Consider the following 18,310-nt stretch of genomic DNA (forward strand, 5'->3'; position numbering starts at 1 on the left):
CTCTGCATCACCGTCATTTTTCAGGTATTTACTGGACTTCAACAAATTGTCTTCAGCAGGCTTGAATCAGCATTCAGTAAGCTGGTCAGATGTGACTGAACTCTGTGACCTCTTAATAGTGAATTAAGTGTATTTTTTGTTCCACAAAGTTTTTCTTGGGAAAAAAAAAGAAAGCATTTTCTGGCATGTCCCCAGTATTACAGGGACTGCCATTACACACATATTTATTTAGCTCATGCACTGGCAAATTACAATGGAAAAAGCCTTTTCACAGAAGCTGCAAATAGAAGAACATCTTAGCTGTATGCAAAATTCTATTTCTTCTGTGGTCCCGCCCTTACAAGAGGCAGCCACAACTCTTTTCCTATCCATCCAAATTAGATATTTTTCAGTACTTGAAAATAATATTCATCTGCCTTGAGTGGCTCCTGACTTTGTGAAGAGCAGATGGGCTGTGATAGCCATGGGCTGCATGCACTGAGTGTCTCAAAGCTCACCAGAGTGACTTTAACTGCTTTAGTTTCTCCTGCATCCCTAACACTGTTCCAACATCTTAGTTTATTAAGTGTGCCTTGGGTGTAGTCTTGTGTCTTTCTCTTCTGTTTCACTCTCTCCTCTGCTCACCTGTGAAGATTGTTACTAATTCAAATATATTTCAGATACCTCTGTTCACTGAAACCATGCCTATGTATTATGGGACTCTAGAGAAATGTTTTGAGCTGGCTTCACTTTTGCACCCTGCTCTCAGACAGCTTGTATTAAGTTTTCTGGGGTCTGTCCAGGTGTGTAGACATAAGAAAAGATTCCATAAATTTTATGGAATATATAAAGAATATATAAAGTATAAGACAGGAAAACTCTGGAAACGTTATAAACAATAGTTTGTAGTTATCTGTAAACTGTGAAATACCAGCTTATTTCCTGATTCAAGTATGAGCGTGTATACCTGGTATGTTAGTCTGCATACAAATGATATCAAACTCTTAAAAAAACATTGCAATGTCCCACGAAGATTTTTTTTTAGGAAAAAAAAATCTCTATTAAGCTAACATTTTTTCCCTTACAGACATTATGAGTTAATTTCATTGAAAGGAAAATATTTTCTAGTGCTCCTGCTTCCCTCTGCGTGAGAGACTGAAATGTTAATAATGGGTAATGACTCAAAACAATCAGCCATTTGTGGAGGTGAGTAATTGGCTCACATATGCTGACCTGGGAGGAGCTGTCATGTCTTAGAAGGGGTTGTAAACCATCAAAGATCCCCAAAGTTCCCACGGTACCTTTCTGGGGCTTTTCATCCCCACCCCTGATGGATCAGGACTGCAACCATCACCTCAACCAACAGCTCATCACAGGATCCATGTGTGGTGGCATCTTTCTACTCTTATCCTTTCTCTTGCTTTCCTTTTTTTACACTGTTTTTTTTTTGTTTGTTTGTTTCTATGCTTTTATATTGCTGTATTCCTAGAGGTAAAAACCAAAAAGGCTACATATCTTCTTTCCATTGCAACCAAATTGCTCTAAAATAAACCCTACATATATATATTTATGAACACTGATCATTCAGTGCTGTTTCAGTCTAATTCACCCCAAGGGATCTATTAAGGAGAACTTGAGTTACCCTTGCCTTCAGGGACAAGTAATAATATGAAGATACAGGTTCTTTTTGAAGAAAAATTTATTTATGAGGCAGTAATTAGTTTTTAATTCTTCATTGCAATTACCTCAGCCAATCTATTTGCATGAACTTCATTGTGTGTGAAACCTGCCCCGTTTTTCAAAGCACAAAGTCTAAAGACAAAAGTCTAAAAGTTCATTTTGTAAGAAACATTGATTGTGTTCAGTCACTAAAAAAGTTTCTTTATTGTTTCCTCTCCTACATTCAGAATGTCTTAGAAACTGCACATGTGCAGTCTTTATTTAATGTAAAAAGGAATTTCTAATAGTAGAACCTTAATGAAGATCTTCTAAGAGAAGAATACAAAGTTAACCAGATTGTGGGAATATATATTCCAAGTAGATGGAATGGGATGTCAAATGTAATTGCAGAATTTCTTTGACAACTAAGGGAAGATATTCAAATCCTTAGCAGAATCTTTAATTCTTATTGCGACGTAACTGTGATAGCACTGTGGTCTCATTCCAAATAGGGCTTTATAATTAATTACAAAGTCATTAAGATTGTAACATCATCATCATAATCATCATCATCATCATCATCATTACTATTATCTTCCTTTCTGCCTTTCATTTGTGTCCTGATGGTGTGGTTTTTCTTCCATACAACTGCTATTTAACTCATAAAATATACAGGATAAAGTCTTGTTTGGCTCCAAGTGTGGCATGCAGAGCAATCTAGCTGCAGTGGTGTTAATTAGACTACAGCTATTTTGCATATCAAATATATCTGTTCAAATTTCAGCAGGAGTTGGTGTAATTTAGATACAAAAACCATGAAGACATGTGGAGGCCTTTGTGTGTAAAGATACCGCTTAAATGTAAACCACTGCACTTTGATGCCAGCTACAGGAGGTGTGATCAACAAAGGGGGCTGTGGAGATGAAGCTGCTTGGATCCTCACTGAGGGGGAAGCATCTCCTCTCCTTTCCTCCCCAGGACTTTACTCAGGGCACTGGGCTTAGGTTCCTCACCTCTGAGCAGTCTGGCAGAAGGACCTAAGGGACGATCAAGAGATTTTTTAAAAATTAATTTTCTGCCTGTGTTCCTCTCTTTAATTCACACGCAGACTTTGCTGTAATAGAAAGAAAACTGCCTTTCTAGCACACTTCCAAGTCCAGCCTTGGACACATCACTTAGTGAGCCTTTGAACAAAGCCCCTGCCGCTGCAGCTGTGTGGCAAACACTTGCTGTTTACATAAGTATTAACCATGAGAAGTTTTATTTCTCATTTGCTGTTTCCTTGCCAGGTTTTCAAAGTGCAGAGACAAAAGATCTGGGGGCTACCCTGTTTTTAAACCTGCAAAAGCTCAGAGGAGGAAAACTTATCCACTATTCCAGGTGCACACTTCAGTAGAGCAACATTAAGGGAGAACATTTTTCTTTCCCACTTGCTTTTCAATTTCTTTAATTTTCCCAATAGTTTAATTAGTTCAGGTGATTTAATTAACAATTACACTGCTTAGGTTTGCTCTGAAAAGGTTTGACTGAATCAAGTCTTGCCCTTCCTTTTGCATCAAACTAACAGTATAAGAAAGGTCAAGCAACCGTGAACTAAGAGCAGCAGGTTCACGGAAAATGAAGCCTGGAATCAGATTTTGGTCGCCAGAGCTGCTGGCTTTGGCTCCCTTCACATTGCAAGGGAGAAGGCAACATGTAGTTTGAAAAAACAAAGAGGATTTTCAAGTATAGGCAAGGAATGTTTGGGGGGTTTATTTTGTTTTGGAGTCTTTTTATGTTACATTCACTTCAGAAGGTCTCATCGTGGGGCTCAGTGCCCAGCGCCAGCTGCCCGCTGGGGTGAGCAGAAGCAGCCTGGCTGGAATCCTGGCTGGAATCCTGGCTGGAATCCTGGCTGAGATCCTGGCTGAATGCTGGTGCCACTTGGTGAGGGCTGGGGAAGTGGCAGGGATCTTCCTGCGGGCAGCACTCTTCCCCTGCGAGCTGCCGTGAGGCACCGGGAGCATCACCTGCAGCTTGGCACCCATGGTGTCATCCCCACTCCAGGGTGGTCGCTGCCCCTTCTTTCCTGCCCTGGCAGCACAGGGACAGGGGGAACAACCCCAGACTCAGGCTCCTGGGATGCTGCACCAGCAGCGAGGCCTGGGCACTTCTGGTTATTCACAACTCCCGCCACAGCTGGGAGCGCCTCAGCACCTCTGGTATTTATCAACAAGCGCCGTTCTCGACCATGCGGTTATTTTGTGGGTTTGTTTCCCGAGGACTGGCTGAAGGCACCTGCTGATGGAATGCCGCCTCCCACAGAGCCCTCTTCACCCAGCAGTGCCTGAAGTCACCCACACCTGGCAGCGAGAGCAGAGCCTCAGAGACACGAGCTCCTGAAGCATTAAATGAAAAAGGGTGTCTGGAGAGAGGATGGCGATCCCCAGGTGGTGCCTCTGGCAAGGGAAATGGACGCTCCTGACCTGTGCTTTGCCCTCCCTGTTGTCCTGTTGTGTTTGGAAGCTGGGCTGAGGAGGGGTGCCCAGGTAGTGCTGGTACAAGGGATATATGCTGGGAGCACGTGGGGAGGGGTCGGAACAGGGAAAATGAGAGCATTCTAAAAGTGGGGAAAAGGAGAGGGGCTGCTCAAGCTCCTGGAAGACGAGGCTTTGCTAACACATCTCACAGTGTGGTGTGTTGGCTTCTCAGACCTGCACCATCCTTCCCTCTTGCTTGCTTAAATCGAGCATGGCTAAATTCCTGCAGCTGCAAACATGTGGTTATTACTTAAACTCCTTTTCCTCTTGACCTCTGTTTATCTCCTCTCTGAAAACTTACTGGTATATCCACACATTAGAGATTTTTGTTTGTTTGTTCTTAGGAATTATCTTTAGGGTCCAGACAATTTGGGATGTACCAGGAAGACAGGGAGCGGCATTGCTTTTATTTTGCTGACAGTTGTCATGATGGGTGGTGACAGCACAGCTTCCATCCACTGTGTGGATACGTTAGTTATTTGAATGTGACATGACCTTCAGATTAGGTAATCATGAACTGCTGCTTTTATCAGATCCTCCAAGAAAAAAGATTGCTTCCTTCAAAACCAAATTAGAATTCATGATTTTTCCCAAGGAAACTTCATACTTTTGGGCTATAATAGGGAGATGGGGTTTTTTTTGTAAACAAAATTCTTCTCTTGTATGTATGAAGGAAGCAGAGTAAAATATGACCTTGACATTTCTTAATGATTCTCTGCACATGTGATGCTGTGCAAGACAGTGGTTCCTGGGATCCTGGAGCTTTAGATAATGTAGGCACAGGCTTGTACTTCATTTGATTTTTAATCCACTGTGCAGTATTACACAAGTAAAATATTAATTCCACAAAATAACCAAAGACCTGCTGTTATTCAGGGATTATTGCAGTTCATTCATATGCAAAGACAATATTCCAATAGTTGCTGTTCAGTATTTTCTGGAACAACAGTCTGAAGTCTATTTAGATTGTGTGCCTAAACCTTCTCCCTTCTGTATTGAAAATTTTGGTACAAGATTTGTCAAAACAAAAGAGCTTAGCCACTGTGTCTGAACACTGAAGTCATTTGCACATTGGGTACAAACTGTGGCAGGGTTTTCTTCGGGGAATATATGTTAACTGCTGCCAAATATTATATTTACCTCAGGAAGTGAGATTTCCGCCACTGGAAATGTGCATTGCCAAGTACAGCATTCCTAAGTAAATATGGAAGCACAGATCATTGTTTGTGGTCCACCTATTCACCCATCTGAACCTCTGTACCCTGATGGCCAGAAGCAAAAGGGAGTTTCAAAAGTACACAAGACCACTTTTCTCCTCATTTGACTAAGGCCCTGACCAGACTTCTTGTGAAATCAGTGGGTGAAGATGCTACACCTCTGTGGCAGGAACACCTTCCAGAAAGTTCATTGCTTATTTGGAAGTGGGATGCAATTTAGCACCAGTCAGGGTGACTGACCTGAATGAGAGGCAATTTTCATATTATCTGAATTCCACCACTATGAGGCAGGCCACCTGAAAATTCTCATTGTCATAGTTTTTTGGTCTAAATTTTTATGAAAGGTGGACCATGACAAAATTACATACATTTTTTTACATACATCAGTGTGTCTATGCAGTGTAAAAGCCTTATTAATATAAGATTAATATTAATTTGATAGAACCTGAAACAAAGGAGTGCTTAACTGACTTAGCACTTAACTCAGTTCTTGCCCTGGGAGAAATGCCCACTAGCTTTGCTTGAGTAAAAATGAGAAAGAAAAAAGGAGAAAGGCTGTGTAAGGTAACATACCTCTAGTAAACAAATAGCTTCACTGTCTCTATGTCCAATCTGAGACTATGTATCCTAGATTTATTCAGGCATTGGTCCACTTGCCTGAATTGCCATAAAAACTTCCATTTAAATATTGAAGTAGCTTAGCATAAAGAAGCTTATTGATTATATGCAGTGTAATGATGACACCCGTGTGGGTGCTGTGGGATGCATTTGCTTTATTGATTCAGATGGACCTGTTCCTGGTTAAACCTGACAAGGAGTCCTGTGTTAGAATCTGATGGAAAAAAAGAGGCTTTTTTATACTCAGATAGTTTCTTCTTGCTGTTCTGGCCCATGAGGGTTGTGGGCATTTGGCATGATGCAGGGCAATGTCAGAATCACTCCTGCTACCACCAGCCAGCTCTAAACGAGGGAAACTGTGTTACTGCCAGATTTGCTTGCTTTTCCCACTGTGATATGCACCCAGCACAGCTCAACTGCTCTGAAAGGTTTGGGATATTATTTCAGTTTCTATCAGTGTCTCACAATTGCTAGATAATGTCATTTGTTTGTTTGAGGAGATAGAGCATTGTGGCTGCTGTTGTTTATATCCTATTCAGGGATGTTGCAGAATGTCTTTAAACAAAAAGCATTGATGCATTGTTTTTTCATTGGCCCAAAGAATTTCTCTCTTTTACATTTAAACCTCACACTCACCAATGCTGCTCTTGCATCGATGTACTTACATGTTTTTGTAAAAGGTGTTTTTTGTCCTATGCCTATTTTAACATGCTTAAATAACAATGTTTATATTATGTATTTATTGCAGCTAAACACATATAAGCATAAATATATAAAGCTATTTATGCCCTTCTGGGGCTTTTAGGGGCTGTTACAGTCAGCTTTTCAGTAGACATTTAGTATATTTTAAAGGTCCAATTAACCACATTTTTAACAGTCCTGGAACTCCACAATGCAGTTATGCCACACTTTCTGTGCAAAGGTTTGTGAGGGTAGGTATTGCTGCATTATGTGACTTGTTAAATGTAGTTGAGTGTGGTGGGAGCCAGGGAGGCTGCATTTTGATCATTACATGTAATAGTGTCTGCTTTTTGCCTTTTTTTTTTTTTTTTTGGTGGAACTCAGACATATGCAGTTGCTTGTACTAATACATCATGTACCACTGTAGTCTGAGCTTTGGCCAAACATGTTTAAATCTCCAGTCTGTGCTTAATGACAGGATGAAGAATGGTGTTTTTCTGTCTCTCCTAGGAGGAAAGCATATCAAAGATATTACTTGTGGTGGCAACATGCTTACTATAGACATTATCTTAGAAATGACTTGAGATAAGTATTAACTGTGATTTATACTTGTATGACTGGAAAGAAAGAAAATCAATTAGTGCTGGCCATTACATAGCCCTGAGCTAGTAACATATAAGCAACAGATCCCATCTGTTCTTTGGGGATTGCCAATTATCTAGTTTAGACAATACTAATATTATTAGTATTTGGAACACAATTCTGTTAAGAAAATTCCTTCAGGACAGCTTGCCACCTCTGACTTTGGAATTTGGAAGGGTTCCAATAAGAAAATTGAATGAAAAGGAATGAAGTTTAACCAGCATTTTAAATTTTTAAAAAATTGACCTTGAAACTGAAAAAATTACTATATTTTATATTTAAACATTAGTTTAATTAAAAACAAATTAGCATTATTACAACAGTGATGCACATCCTCTCTACATGTGTTATAACATCCTGGACCACTTGCAGTGAGAAAAGACAGCTGGATTTGAACTTGAGTGAGAACTAAAATGTGACTCACAACTTGCACTTGTAGGGATAGACAGTGTTGCTACTGGTTCCTTGAACAAGTTTTCAGAGACTGGTTGTGTCTGTCTGACAGAAGAACAGAGCAAGGCATTCCTTCCCATAAGGAATTTCAGCACATGAAATTATGCAGTGCAGTAGGGTCTTTGTGCCCCCTTCAACATCTCCAGTAGTATTGTCTTAAACTCTGCTGCTCTGCTGGATCTTTGATGGGCAGCAAGTCAGTTGTGAATCTTAGCACTGGTTTCAATGTCCTGTAGCTGCTGTGTAAAATCCAAAGGTAAATTGTTCTTCTTTGTGCACTACCCTCCTGTTCAGACCAGGACTATAGCTGCTCTTTAACTTTCAGAGCCCTGAAAACACCCTCTCATGTATAGTTAATTCAGAATCCAGGATATTGGTTTGGAGGCAAATATGAGGAAATAATGCTTGTCAGTTTTGTGTGATCTGAAATCCACAGAATTACAAGGGAACAGAGGCAGCACTCATGTATCCTGGCTTAGCAGTTCCCATCTTACTCACAACATCATTCCTGAGACCATAGTGTTTGCAGAACACTATGCCAAATATTTTTTTTCTCAATTCACTCTTTGGTTGCTCTGTCTAAAGAACCTTGAAGAGGTGCAGAGAGAAAAATCACTTTATCAGTTTTGTTTTGAAAGCCTTGGAAGGAAAAGCAGAGCGAATTCCTGAGAGCCTGTGGGAATTCAAGGCTAAAGAGCAGAGGGACCGTGAAGGAAACCTCGCAGTTACAAACTTCTGTCTGATTCAGCTTGCAGGATGACATGGAAATGATTTTACTGATTTTGCTGGGAGCTGAGCCAAGTCCTTTCACAAGATAAGGTGGCATTATGCCACTGCACGCTCGGCAATGGGTCTGAAATTGAATATACAGAACTTTGATGTAGGGAAAAGTCTGGAGAAGAACAGGTGATGAAATCCTGTTCAAGAGAGGGGAAAATAGAGCTGAATCATTCTTGAAATGCAAATAGGGGAGGTAGGAACCTAATGGCAGCTCTAGCTTCCATTAAAATCTAGCTGGTTTGTCTTGGCTCTTAATAGGGCAGAAGTTACAGCCATGAGAGATCAGGCTTTGCCCCTTTCCACATTACTGAGAAAACTCCAATTGGTTTTAAAAAGTGGGGAATTATGCCACTCAGTTTGTAACATATAAATTATGTTTAGTCTATTTGTTTTGTGCAAAAGTTGCTACAAGAAAAGAATCAAGATATATGACGAATGACAAGTTGAAACATCAATTCAGTGAAACTGTGGCGCTGCTTTTAGCATTTTTATGATAAAACTTCCTTTTGAAACAGTCCCACTGATCTTGCATGGGTTCTTTGAAGATAAAAAAAGACTAAGGGTGGCCTTTTCAACAGGGATTTCCTTCCCAAGTCAATTGGATTTTCCCACTGGAACGTCAGGGAAATGCTTTATAGAGAGCACATAACCTAAATCATAGCCCACTTACAACCCCTAGTCCAGTGGAAGTCCTTCCCAATGTCAATTCCTAATGGAAAAAAAAAATAAAGAAGGTTAGCATTTCTATATAAGTTTTCTATGGTTGACTGCAGTGATTACTGCCATTATTCTGACCAGTAATAAAAACACACTTCTAGTTAGAGCTTACTGTACAAAAAGCTTGATAAAAGTTATTCTAGCCACCTTGAAAGGCTCTTGATCTTCTTTGTTGAGGTTATCCTATAAAAATCAAGGAATTCCAAAAACAAAGGTCAAAACACAATTTAATTCTCTGCACACAGCTGGATTATCCAGCAGCCATTCAGCTGGGGTATGAGGATCCTGGTGTGTTTCATGATCATGAAATAGTCAAATATAACTTTGTCTGTTTTTTGGGGTGTTTTTTAAGAAGCATTGGGGTACAGTTGGAGGAATCAGTTTCTGGCAGGACCTTTCCAGGACACTTTGGAACACTGTGTCCTTTATAACCCTGCAGACATCACAAGCTCATTTAAGCCATGCCACACACACTTGAGATCTCCTGGATTAAATTATTTACATTTTTATTTTTAGTTTGAAGAAAAAAATCAGGACTCAAGAGCTAATACTTGTACATAGTAACACCCTACCAGATATCTCTGATCTCACTGAAATAGCCAGGTCTCCCTGGGAGGGTTTTAGCACGTTTATCTGAATCAGTGCAGCAGAGGTGTCTTGGAGAAATCCTGTATGACAGCTGAGGGAAGAAAACACCTTCAAATTTATTAAAAATTTATGTTTTTCTTATTTTACAACTTACTTTTGTGGGATATAGTCTGAGCTGGTGATCAATCCCCTTGTTTCTCAGGCATACAGAATGGAGAGGTCTGTCAGGCCACAAAAGCAAGATAAGGCTGGTGGCCACAGATGTGCTTGCCTGCTGCAGGGTTCACTGAAGGGGACTACAGGGTATCCCTGGAAGTGAGAATTGTTCCTCAGAGAACCCAGTGGGTCACCTGGAGTTGCTGGGGCATTTGTGGGACAGTGCTGGTGATGACACTGCTCTCCCATGGAAGGCAAGTGAGGAGCTGGTGGGTCTCTCTTGCACTGGGCATTACTGAGTGCAGCACCACACTGGTTACTGTGCAGACTTGTCCAGTAAAACAGTAGCTGGGGATGGAAGGAAGTCAATGAATCACCAGGAATCTGTGCACAGCCCTTCCTGCTTTATTTTCGTTAGAGAGATTTCGTTAAGCCTTTGACTAATGAAAGAGCTGAAAATGCATAAGGCCCTGTTAATTACTGTGGGGCTATGCTTTAAGCAAATCATAGGTGGGATATTTTCATAATTGTAATAATGTTTGCTATTTTAGCTTCCTTTGCTGCAATACTGAATTACTCTTCAATCACAACCAAATCAGACACATTAGGAAAAAGAAAATGCAATTCTGCATTTCTGTTAATGCAGATATCTACCACTAAACAGTTCTTATCAGTTTACTAACTTTACCAGCAAGAATGGTGAAAATAAAGCTAGGATTTAGCCATTCCTGAATTAATGATCTGAGTCTTGCACACATGGCAATGGTCCAAGTAGAAGCCCTTGAAAATTGGTCTGATAAGTTTCTTGACATTGTACTTGAGCACAAGTGTGCACTACAATCCTTGAAGCAACTGTGCCTAGGTGAGCTCTTGAAAGTACAGCTTCATCAGGGCACTGCAATTGTTCACTTAATGTTATCTCCCACTGTCAGAGTCATAGAATGGTTTGGGTTAGAAGTCATCTCAAAGATCATCCTGCTCCAACACTCCATCCTCATGGGCAGGGACACTTTCCACTAAACCAGGTTGCTCAAATCTCCATCCAGCCTGGCCTTAAACCCCTCCCAAGAATGGGGAATCCACAACATTTTTGGGCAACCTGTTCCAGTGTCTCACCACCCTCACAGTAAAAAACTTCTTCCTAATATAAAATCTAAACCCACCCTCTTTTATTTTAAAGTCATCCCATCTTGTCTTATTCACCCTTATTTAGTTTTTCACCCTGCTTTCTGCCGTTTTTCAGAGGGTAAGCAGTTCTAGAAGATAAACCCAAAGTTGTTCTACAAAGTAAAAAATATTTTCTCCTTTTATCCAGGGAATATTTAAAGGTGTAAACTCATCCAGTTCACATGACTTGCCTTTCTGATCTTTGCTTTCTCAGTCCTGTCAGTAAAAACATTTGCCACCTTGCTCTACTCACTGATTAAGGTGGCTACTGTTTTAAGAAAGCTTCTTCTTCATGCTATTTTTAGTGCCTCTTTGGATTAATTCCCTGCTTGTATATGACCAGGCAACACTATAATCTTACAGTCTGCATTGCAGTCCTGCAGAGGATGACTTTTGTGAATTCATCTTACACTAAATTAAATTAAGGAGTTCAGAAAGATTTTTAATCTATGTAAAATTATTAAAATGTACTCACTAAAAAAATTCCAGACAGAAAACATGTAGTACGTGCACTCTGAGGACGTCAGAGACAAAAGCTGCCCTGGTCTGTAAGGAATAAATTAAGACAGATCAGTGCAAGGTGTTCTGAGGATAACCAAAAGAATATAAAAGGGCTGTACTAATTAAAATAAAAATCTGTTTCTAAAAGGGGTTAGTAAAATGGTTACGGCTTTCTGTATAGGCGAGACATGACAAAATAAGAGGGTAATTACATTTTTATTTGAAAAGAGGACTTTCTAGGAATAGAGCAACACATTTGGTTTTGATTTGTGCTTCTGGTTTGGCTGTGGCTTCTGCTTAAGTTTAGCCTTGGTTTTGATTTCGAGCATACTCTGAGTTATGCTTTTTGTGTTCTGGAGAGACTTGAGAAGGAATACAGAACCTCTTTAAAAGTAGCCAATCAAAATAGCTTATTTTGGAGGTTTTTTTCTTCCAATTCCTTGTAGAGCATCCTGTTACCAGTTGCATAGCAGAGGCAAATCGACTTCTTCAGCAGGAAAAAGCAGTTCATTTCAGCTGCTGGAATGTAAGAGCTCTCTGGGATCTCAGGGGTCCCTTGTCTTGCAGAAGGTGGGAATGGTGCCACTGCATGGCCTGGAAGCTATGTGACAGCCTGTGTGGCCCTGCTGGAGCCCTGGCAGACAGATAAGCCATGAGTGCCTTTTGCACAGATAAGGAGAGGAAAGGAAGGAAGCAACTGGGGCAAACAGCAAGACCTGAGAGCACTTCACAAGAAGCCAGAAGGAGGAAAGGAAGCAAGGCTGTGGCACCAGAGTTGTTCTGGTGCTCAGTGTTCCTCCATGGCCCTGCCATCATTTCTCTCGGCCACCTGCAGAATATTATGGCAGTGGTGACATTTGGGGTAGTATCTAAATTGGAAGTAGAAAATTAGAGCCCTTCTGATGTTGTGTTTGACCTGAAAGCAAAACTCTAATAGTAACTGAAAATCCTGGTGCTCTTATTTTAGAAGCCAGAATTAGGTTCCTAAACCTGACATTTAGGTGCCTAAATGAGCTACTTTCCCAAAACCTGCTGGGCAGTTACCAGTAGCAAAGATCAAGCTACTAATCTTGATGGATAAGAAGGATTTAGGAGCCTAACTTTAGACACTCATTTTTGGAGCATGCTGACATTGAGTTTTAGCTCATTCCTGATTTATGTATTTTTATTTCTGTGAAGTTTCTTTTCCAAATGCAAGAAATTCCTCTTAATGTCTTGTGTTAATAGATAGTGTTGACAATACATTCGCCCAAACCTATCCCAAAGACCATCACTGAATATTACAGGATTTCAGATTTACTGACTGAAGTCTGCCAGCAGTTCTCCCTGCTTTCCAGACCAAGGAAATGCATTCGGCAAAAAGTGAAAACTGCATCGAACTGAAGGAGGATGTCTTAGCAGTAAAGTAGCCCCAGATTTTGCACATCTGATATAATTATCCTTAGTAACTTAAGCAGGAATATCAGCCAGCTGCAGAAGTGTGAACTCTATCTCCATTTTTCTCTCCTGGCCAATTATTTATCATATTTTCATGACCTCCAAGAGGGTGATTTGGCTAGGGAAGACCTCAGTTGTGTTGATCTGCCAGGCAATCATATGGCTAGAACCCATTCCACCTGAGTAGGAACTGTATTGCCTGTTGTGTAAACATGGAAAAATATTGTTTATTTTCAATGCAGGTACAAAGGGGAGAAGAATGTATAGAGGTACAACAGAGGGGGAAAGGCCAGCAGGACTAACATTTGTTACAGGGAAATGGAAAGCATGTCAAAACTGTTGAAATCTGTGAAACAAAATGTTAGAAGTCTTGCAAAAGTCAAAGCAAGAAAAAAGAGGTGTTCAGCCAAGCTTTAACTCCATGTTGTTATGGGAGGTATAGAAACTAGGAGAATTGGCCACCTAAGAGTGCTTTCTTTATTACCATGACAAGTCTGTACGCAAGGGGGTATATTTGGTTACAGCTGGGCACTCAGGTATCTGCAGGTCACATTAGCAAGGTCATGTGGTTATGAGAGAGAGCGGATTCCTGCACAAGCAGTTGAGTTGCAGAAGGGCATTATCAGGTGTTTTATTGACATATAGATCACATCTGCCTTACCTTTCCAAGGGAATGGGATGTATGCTTCTCGTTCCATGCCCTGATAGTTAGAATTGCATATGCTTGCTTGTTTTCATACCCAGTGAATGTCACAGGCTAATGGTTCACCAAGTTCACAAAAACCTTATCCCTATATCTGATGTGATAGAAAATTCCTGTTAAAGAAAATTCCTCCTGTTGTTATTGTTTCTAACTTGCTGCTTCTATTCTGTTACATAAACTGGGCTAATGCCCAATGGAAATAAAGATTATCCCTATTCCATATAATCCCCACCCTGAGTGAGGTCAACCTAGTAATGTGTATGGGAAAGCAACATGAGACTGGAGTAGGATTCCATAGATTTGCAGAAAATAGAAATACAGGCCTGCTATTTGCATGCCACTGTTCCTTCTCCAGGCCCTGTTTCTATGAACACTTGATTGTATAACTTTCAGCATTAAGATGTCCAGCTGAATTTAATAGAAATAATGATTACACATTCAAAATATGGATTTGTTAACCTGTCACTGAAGTAAATATTGAATAGGCATTAGCAGATTTTTTTCCAAAGTAATCAGTCCTATTGCTGCTTACCAAAATTGTTGAAAGGATGGCTCTGGATTTTTTTTCATTGACTTCACTGTGAGTACAGTTAGACTAGTCTGAAAGGATCTAATGAATCTTCCCAGTAACTTTATCTAGAGAGTAGATCTGGCCTGGCTTGAGCACAGTTCTGGTCTGGCTGGGCACCAGGAAACATTATTTTCAGTTAAATTACACAACAAATACTGCTATTTACTCCCCAAAACATGCATTGAAAGCATATATATCACCAGCTGTGAAGATGATCAAAAATTTAAGCAATTCTTTATCAAGCAGATCTTTTAGCAAAATGTAGAAAAACTCACTAAATTTTGAGCTTGATAAATAGTGTTCCATCAGCTCTACTGTTTGAAAGATTTGTGAAAAAAATCCATTTTAGAAGAGGGAATAAAATAAAAATATGGCCTGAAAGAAGCATATTTCTAATGTAATTGCAAGAGTTTTCAGCAACCAACAATCTAGCCTGGATGAAGACACCTCCCAGACACTTGTTCTTGAAGAATTTTGTGACTCTTCCTGTTGTTTTGTGAGGGTAGCTCAGTGACTCACTCCAGGGCCTCCCAGCCAAACAACAGGATCCCAGGGAAATGAAAGTACCTCTAACACCAGTTACTACCAAGAGACTGAAGTGAAGGAGCTTTCCTTTCCCTTTCCCCCTCCAAAAAAAAACCTAACCAAACCAACAAAAGGAAGGTATGATTGCTATAAAGATGTACTCAATCAAAGCAGGGAAGGCACAGAGCAGGGGCTGGCTGTGACTGCAGTGAGGTGCTGCTCCTCTTGGCCCTTTGCTCATTGGTGTTCTACTGGAGCAGCTCTAATGTCTAGATATTACTTCCATAACATATGTACTTTCCAATGCTTTTTTTGCTTTCAGCTACTGAGCTGATCCAATCCCAGCTGTAAGCTGATCCAAGTATCAGGTTATATAGTGATTTCCAGCAGTTTTAAGCCAGGTCGAAACAGTCTCTATTTTCATAAAGTTCTGTCGTGCAGCAAGGATGACAGAAAATGGTTATGCCAATTAAATGAAATAAAAATCTTATGTTTCCTCAAGGAGTACTGAGCAAGTGCCAATACTTTACAGTTCTCCTAATGCAAATTAAGGTACTCTGCAAAAGTGAACTTTCTGTCAGTACAGTAATACTCCTGCAGAGGAGGGGTTTGTGCAGTCATCATATCCACTTCAGTAAAGGTGACAATACAGGATATCATGTCACAGGTCTGGGCTGTTTCTACCCATCTTTTGTTAATACATGGATTTGACAGGCCATGTTGAGGAATTTACACCTTGTTACTCTGATGGACTAACCCTCAGTATCCCCAGCTATGGTCTGCACATGCAGGCTGGAAATGGCTCTGAATATCTGTGGGTGATGACAGAAGTTGGATAAGTAATGGATTAATAAATTGATAAATTATACATTTTCCAGACTGAGATTCTACCTCCAGACTCTGAGAATAGGAAGGGCTCTACAGAAATACAAGTCAGATTTCTGGTTGAAACCATGGTGCTTTATCTCAGGTGACACTTAACCTGATGTTATGTGCTCCTAGTGATGGCATTTCTCAATCTTCAGCCAAGCTATTCAGACAGTCAATATGCTGTGCTTTTATTGAGTGCTTACTTCCTTCCTTAACGTGATGAGGGTACTCAGCCTGAAGTGATGGTTGTGTGAATAGCACTGTCACGGCCTTGGCATTGCTCCTCCTTTCTTTGCCCATCCCTCAAGCAGAGAAAATAACTCATCTGCAGAAGTAATTGTCATCCATCTGCTACTCCCAGCACTGAACAAAAATGAAAGCAAAGTATTAATTTCAGTGCCCAAAGTGCTGAACTTCTGAGCATGTCTTATCTTGATTTACCAGGAGTCACTGGGGTTTTACATTCTAGATGAGCCACAGGAATTAACAGTCTCATGATCTAATCCAGCTGTAAAGGATAATAAATTATCTTAACCTGCTGGAGCATAATACATATGTTGTATGTGGTCCTGTTCTTCATGGAGACATGTAGGAGAGAAGAAATTTCTGAGAGCTGTTCTTTGCTTAGCTATCTTGTCATGGTACCCCAAACTAATTTGTATAGGTCTGGACTACAAATCAGCACTTTTGAATGTTAAATTGAGATAGGGTGTTATTGCTGCAAAGACCCCATGGTGTTATTGTCCCTGAACATAGTTTTATAACTCCGAATATCTGACAGTGTATACCATAAAGTTCATTTTAAAAGGTGATTGGCATAATATGTAGTGGTTTATTACCAGCTTTTCGTTACTACAGGCAGTTTTTGTTTCTACTGGACAGCCTGTAGTGCAGCATGTGGAAGCACAGAAGTGCTGGTAGTTCGTTTTTTCTATTGTTTGGTGTAAGGTTTTTTTCCCTTAAAATAGTTAAAATAATGTTATCCCAGCTGTCTGGAAAAAAAGTTGAGATGAGTGTAAGCACAGGTGAATGTCAGTCACTGCATTTCTGATAACAAACTGCCAGCAATATTGCCAAAAGTATGGATTTGTGAAATATTTTTTGTGTGTTTTCTAGCTATTTGTCGATGATCTAAAATACCTGCTTCTAGCAGGTGCCCAAGATGATTTTATTTTCAGTTGGCTACTTACTGCCTAACTCTTAAATGCTGTGGAAAGCATTTATTCCCAACTGGATTGCTGAATAAATTGGAAACTAGAAATGCAGAGAACAGGAAAATGTTTGATATCTGTGAAGGGGCAGATATGCAGTCTTCTAGGAAGCTGGAATGCTGGGGGTATATTTTGGCACAGGGATTTTACCTACTTTTCTTGGCAGCGTTGTTTCCTTATCACACCAGACATGCATTGTATTTTGCATGTGTCAAAAAGTGTTTGCCAGCAGGACTCATTCTGATAGCAACAACAGGAAGTCTGAAATACACCAAAGGAATGAAGGCTTGGGGAGCCAGACACAGAGGAGCAGCAGTAATAGCTGCTCTGGATAAGGAGGTTAAGCCACAAAGAGTTCAAGCCTATCAGTGCTGGAAATTGGATTGCAGGAGATTGTAGGTAGCTGCAAACAAACCAAAAAAATTGCACAAGGAAAAATGCCAAGCAGAGAAGAGCTGTCTTAGTTTGAGAGGCTCTGTTCAAAGAAGTGTCTGATAGATATCACCTTGGAGTATAACTTAGTCTCAGATTCATGATATGTGAATTCTGGCTTTTTGCTGTAAGTTCCAGAAGAAGCTGTTCATTGTGAAACATCTCTTTACCTCACTTTTTTGATGGAATAGGAGATGCAGGAAATGAGTGTGCTGGCCCAGATATTCCTGTGTACTCTCTATCTGCCCAACACTAATTCTGTGCAGCTGCCAAATCTCCTGTAACTCTCCTTTTTCCAGCCCCATGACCTGCAGCTCAGAAGCTCCCAGGGTCTTCTAGGCAGCCCAAGCCCTTCAAGTCTCACAACATTTAGGAAAAGAAAAAAAACTGAGCAATGAGGAATCTGGACACATTGAATCAGTGACTCCTTTAATGAGTGGATGAAAATTTAGGCTTAGGATACATGCTGGAATACTAGCATAGTAATAGTTTTGTCTGCTAGGAAAGCTATAAATGTTTGTATTTAAATACAACAGGCTCTTTATAATCAGATATTTTATAGTGTTCTAAGATGTTTCTGATGCTAGTGGCCTAAAAAATAAAGCTGGCACTGTTAGAAGCTATAGCTTAGACAGACCAATGCACAGAGTATTCCCTCATAAGACTGATGAGAAATCTAATACATTTTTCCATTGCTTGTGCAGAGGAAACCAAATGGAAAAGAGAAACCACAGAAACTCTGCTCAGGAGCTTAATGTCTAACAACATCTTGCACAGTAAAAATGACAAGTACAATTGGAACAGAAAACATGTCTTGCTTTTCAGTTCTGGAGTCCACTGCAGTCTCATATATAAAACTGCCTGTTTTATAACCAGGCTCAAGA

Source organism: Lonchura striata, chromosome 4 (assembly GCF_046129695.1).
Source record: "Lonchura striata isolate bLonStr1 chromosome 4, bLonStr1.mat, whole genome shotgun sequence".
NCBI classification, from domain to species: Eukaryota; Metazoa; Chordata; class Aves; order Passeriformes; family Estrildidae; genus Lonchura; species Lonchura striata.